This window comes from Carlito syrichta, unplaced genomic scaffold, assembly GCF_000164805.1.
Source record: "Carlito syrichta isolate Samal-C Ts95f unplaced genomic scaffold, Tarsius_syrichta-2.0.1 Scaffold303478, whole genome shotgun sequence".
NCBI classification, from domain to species: domain Eukaryota; kingdom Metazoa; phylum Chordata; class Mammalia; order Primates; family Tarsiidae; genus Carlito; species Carlito syrichta.
This window is the reverse complement of record NW_007247574.1, coordinates 125,694-131,429: the sequence shown is the minus strand read 5'-3', so window position 1 is coordinate 131,429 and position 5,736 is coordinate 125,694. Positions and strand designations below refer to the sequence as shown.

General features: G+C 42.0%; 2 pseudogenes; both read right to left on the bottom strand.

Annotated features, from left to right (window-relative positions):
• Positions 1 to 330: 330 nt before the first annotated feature.
• Positions 331 to 1,393, bottom strand: LOC103260945 (annotated as a pseudogene).
• Positions 1,394 to 3,811: 2,418 nt separating this feature from the next.
• Positions 3,812 to 4,158, bottom strand: LOC103260948 (annotated as a pseudogene).
• Between the last annotated feature and the right edge of the window lie 1,578 nt (positions 4,159 to 5,736).

Here is a 5,736-nt window from a genome sequence, read left to right as displayed (position 1 = left end):
TTTAGTGAATTTTCTAGCAGACAATTTACATATCTCCCTTATCCTTTCTTTTAAGTTAGTGTGACAATTTTCCATAATAAACTACTTAAAGAGACGCTTTGGTCAAAAATGGAATGAAATAGCAAAAAAAAAAAAAAAAAAAAAAAAATTCCACTGCTGCTTTTCTAAAACCAACACTTTCACCAATTTTATATTCAAACAAAAACCACACAACATTTGAGCGATATGTGTTTTCGGTGTTTCCTGGGGACTGGACATTCTCTCCATCATGCAAATGGCAGCACTGTAGTCAGCTGGTTTGTCATACTGGATGGTGGAGTTCACTCAGCTTCACATTATCTGGAGACCCTGGACAGAAGACGCCAAGGTCTTGAAATCCCAAATGGTCATGGCTCCATCAATACCAGTAGTGCATAATTTGCGACAATCTTGCTTGTCTACTTCATAAGTAGACACTTGAGCAATATTATTCTGTTGCAGCGTCTCTGAGGCTGTACTGTGGTCCTCAGTAGTGGCTTGTCCATGTTGCAAAAGTGTTCTGTGGCAGACACATGCGCTGGATACTCTGCTTTGGAAAGTCTAACTTGGAGACAAAGGTCAAGCAGCCGTGGTCATCATAGTTAAAGAGCATGGGGCAGCAGTCATATCCAGCAGCCTCAACACTATTCTCTGAGATAAATGATACACTCAGGAGTGGCAGGAACTCTGTCTGCAGAGTTGAGACTTGCACACTTTTTGAGGCATCAGCAACAGACACAGTGCTGTCATGGCTGACCCAGGCCAGGTGGCTCCCACTGACAGAGAAGCTGACCCCCTGGACCCAGCCACCAGTGCCACTGCCACCAAACTCTGGCACCAACTGACCAAAAGGCATCTTGCGGCCCCATGGCATGCTGACTGGCTTCTCATCTACTACTTTAACGTAGGCAGAAACTCTACATTTGAAGTCGCATGATCCTGCTGCCGGCAGTACATTGTTGGGAGGCCAATCCAAGCTGAGGACCGTGGATCAAAGTGGCTTTTTTATGTGCTTTCTCACTCACCAGTCATTTTCAGACTCGAAGGAACAAACAGAAATGAGTCATGCTCCACTTCCCATAGCAAATTTGTTCGGGGTAGGGGGGGCACTTCACAAAAGTGGCTGTGCGATTAATTCTCAGGATCCCCAAGGTTGGCTTCCAGACACCATCTTTCTGACTCCAGACATAGGCATTGCGGTCTGCCCCACAAGTGTCGATGCAGTCACACTTGGGAGCCCAGTCAAAACCTGTGATGTGTCCGTTGTGCTCCTTGAGTTCACGAGCTTTCACCCACTGGCTCCTGTTCTTATAGATGTACACTTCATGATTATTGGGGCTAAGGGCAATCTGGGTACGATCCCTGTTCCAGGCATAGCAAGTGATTGGTTCTAGTAAAAACCGATGCAGAAGCCGGGCTTGGTGGCTCAGCCTGTAATCCTGTGCCTTTGGGAGGCTGAGGTGAGTGGATTGCCTGAGCCCACGGGTTCGAGACCTGCCTGGGCAGGCGAGACCTCATCTCTACAATAAAATAAAAAAATTAGCCGGGCGTGGTAGCGCGCACCTGTAGTTCCAGCTACTTGGAAGGCTGAGGCGGAAGGATCGCCGGAGCCCAGCAGGTCGAGGCTGCGGTGGCCGGGAGCGGCCACTACGCTCCAGTCTGGACGACAGAGTGAGACTCCAACTCAAAAAACAAAACAAAACAAAACAAAAAACCGATTCAGGGACGTTATTCTTAGTATTTTCAAAGGATAGAAAGCTGAGGTTGGGGCATTCCAGACTGGCTCCGAGTGGAGGAGTCATGGACTCTGGTCAGTTGATGTGAACAGCTCTGGCAGGGGCGGGTAAAGGACCCAAACTTCTTACAATTTTTCAAAATCTTTGGCAGAAGTGGAGGAAGGGTAAAGAAAAGGGAGAGGGTAGGTGCTTGAGAGATTCTTTGCTTTGATATTTGTCTAATTTTATCTCTTCTACTTTTTCTTATATCTCCTCTGTCCACAAGTATTTTTGGAAGCTCTTGCATGGTATCAAGGTAGCATACTGACATTCTACTTGTGAATAAATATCCCCCCAAAATACCTCTTCTCTAGACTTGTATTTGACCAATTTTTGTCTGTATATTTCACTGGGTACGGTTCATTATGTATTTCCCGGTATATTGTTCTCTACTCAAAGGTGTTGTATGGTGGGAGGAGAGAAGAAATTAGGAGCACCATGTTGGAGTCTAGAATCCCTGTGGCTTCTGGAATCTAGTTAATGGCTGAAAAGAAGTCACCTTGTTCAGTACACTACCAACAGCCTTAAAAATGTAAAGCACCAAGCTGGGCTCACATCTATAATCCCAGCAATTTGGAAGGCGGAGGGAGGCAAGAGGATTGCCTGAGCCCAAGGGTTCAAGACCAGCCTGAGCAACATGGCGAGACCTCGCCTCTACAATAAATAAAAAATCAGCCGGGCATGGTGGCACATGCCTGTGGTTCCAGCTACTTGGAAGGCTGAGGCAGGAAGAGTGCCTGAGCCCAGCAGTTTGAGGCTGTGGTGGCTGTGAGCATGCCACTATACTCCAGTCTAGGCAACAGAGTGAGACTCCGACTTTAAAAAAAAAAAAAGTAAAGCACTGGTATCCTAACAGACACAGAAAGGCAATAATATTCTGATATATGGAGTTAATCAAAGGAAAACTTGCTAGGTGAAACTAAGTAGCTAACCATTGCTAGAAGACAGTTGGTGCTTCTGTAGCTATGAACTAATGACAAATGAAGCAACCTCTGCTGAATTATAATGAATTCTCTATCTGTATAAAATTTCAGACTCCAAATGTGAGAAAATAAAGGAAGCAATCCAACATAACTTTTGTGTTTTTGCTGAATCTTATCAATGCAATAGCAGCCATCATTAACTAAAATATTAGATTCAGGACATCCATGAAAAAAGTCATGCATATGCTCAAGTCCTCTCTTTTCCCTTCCTGACTCCTTTCTTTGCTTTTTCTAACCTTTCTCCTTTATTCCTTGCATCATTTATCTTCTTCTATGCAAAGCACCACTTCACACTGAAGGGCTTAAAACCACCACCATTTATTTAGCTGACAATTCTGTGAGTCAGCAATTTGGGCTGGGCTCAGCTGGCCAGTTTTTCTGCTCACAGCCTGATTCAGTTCTGCATCTGTGGTCAGTTTGTGGTCAGCCAGGTCGGGAGAAAACTGAGCAAATATCTTTTAATATACAGCAGGCTAGCTTGTGTCAGTTCACATGGTGGCTAGGTATGTTCTAAGAGAGTGAAAGCATTGAGAAGTCGGTTTAGAACTAGTTCATCATTTCTGCCACATTCTCTAGGTCAAAGAAAGTCACAGCCCAGATGCCAAGGATTAAGGAATAGATTCTACCACTTGATGGGAAGTCCCGTAAAGTCACATAGCAAAAAGGCATGGATAAAGGTTGGGGTAGAAACTTTCATAAGTCTCTTGATCACTTATAATCATTGCAGTATCTGTAAATGTAAATGTACGTCCCATAAGTAATGACAACAGAAACAATAACAACAAAAAACAATTCCTATATTTAAATTGCCTATAATCTATCGGGAAGAAAAGTGCCACCCTCACCTGAGATCTACAGGTTCAAGCATCCTCAGCTTATTATTGTCTAAGGCATGTACACTAGAAAAATACAAACAAGAGAAAAATTATTGTGAGTGGGGAATATTCCAATCACAGTGAACTTTGTTCAGTTATTTGTTTCTACTACTAGTCTTGGTTTTTTTTTTTCTGAAAAAAGTTAACAGTTTATTATCATTTATTTTATGTAACAATCTAGGAAGTTCTCAGCCATCAGCAGTTCCAGTGCAATTTCAGGCGCAACTGAGAATTCAGGAATCTTGGTGGAGCTGTTAGTGTAGCAAACCTTGTAGGAAAATACATGCATACTTTTGATAGAACACGTGAAGGGATCCCTCTAAAATTGATCTCATTGGTTTCATTCTCAGCGAATTGACCTGGGTCACTCAACATGGCTTTTATTGTTCCTCATGTTGGTGCATGTTCTCTTTTTACAATAAATTCATGACCATCAGAAGATATCAATTTGACATACAGGGCATCAGGGGCTTCACAGCCACCATAGGTTTTCTCCTCTCCATCCATTATGTTCTTATGAAACTCTACTCTGCTTCCCCAGGAAGTTTCATAGTTTTTTGTCAGCCCTGTGGCCACCGCAGCCAAGTCCCCGCAAACCACCACAGGCCCTACTCCAAGGCTGAACCCCTCAACCCCAGCTGCCTGTGGGTTCCGGGGCATTTGGAGGAATCCTTGGTTCTTACAAATAGTTTCAACTTGTGCCATCAACTTGCACATCTTGAACTTTAAACATTTTACAGCTAACAGTTTAAAACATATTTTTAAAACAAGACGAGTACAATTACTACCCATATGCCTAAATGAAACAATTTTTAACATTTTATACATACACAGGCTGAGCATCCCTTGGTTTTGGGACCGGTAGTGTTTCAAGTTTTGCATTTTGGAAAAATTATATGCATTTTGCATATAATTAATGAGAAATCTTAGGGATGGAACTCAAGTCTAAACAGAAAATTCATTTATGTTTCATATGCACCTTATAAGCATAACCTAGAGGTAATTTTATACAATATTTAAAAAATAACTTTGCTTATGAAACAAAGTCTGTATATCTTGAACCACCAAAAAACAAAGTTGTCTCTATTTCAGTCACCTATGTGGCAGCATGTTGATGCTCAAAAAGTTTTGGATTTTAAAGCATTTCAGATTTGGGGTTTTTTGGGGTTTGTTTTTACTACTTTGTGTTAAACTGCTACTGAATTACATGGGAAAAGAAGGCGTATCAGGTAGCTAGTGATATAATGCCAGGTGTGAAAATTCAGCCGAATGACTTGACAAACTCTGGAAAATAGCAAATTGAGTCCTTTGTAAAAAAAAAAAAAAAAAAAAAAAAGGTTACTGGATCATACAGAAATCTCCCAAATCTGCAATGTACAAATTAAAATTGTAATCATATAAAACAAGTTTTGGGGTGGATGGATTTCTTTAATACTAAGAATATTTTTCATTGGTTCTCACCAGAGAAGGATTTCTTGAGTGCTAATGCTGTGAATGAGAAAATAATTTGGGGGGCACACCTCATCAACAAGGGTACCTAGATGATGAACATTTGTATACCTAACCCTGAATTGTACCCCATATAGTTTTTAAAAATTATAAAAGGAAAAATTAAATAATTAAGTTAAATTAAAAAGAAAATAATTTTGAGGGGGAAAACATACCCACGAGTAGTTTGACAAAATAACCAAACAGATGTCACTGGACCCAAAAAATTGAACGAAATGCTGTGAAAATAGACAATCAAAATATCAATGAGTGGAGCCATGGTTAAGCATCTTTTAAAAAAAAAAAATCCACATGGCTTTGGCTTATTAAAATAATTCCACTTTTTTTTTTTTAAAAAAAGGATTTTGAAAGGTCTGCAAAACATACACATTGTTTGAAAACCTTGCATGGCAAATTCCGCTTGCCAGCGTCACTGTGCTGTCTGCCCAGGACAAGAAGCCTCTCCCCACGAGGCGGACGCGGCGGAAGGGCGCCTTCCCGGCCCTCTGTCATAAGCCGGAGGGCCACCCGGCCGGCGGGGCAGCCCCCCTCACCACCCAGGCGTTGCTCTCCGGAGGGGAGGGCCCCAGGGGTCTC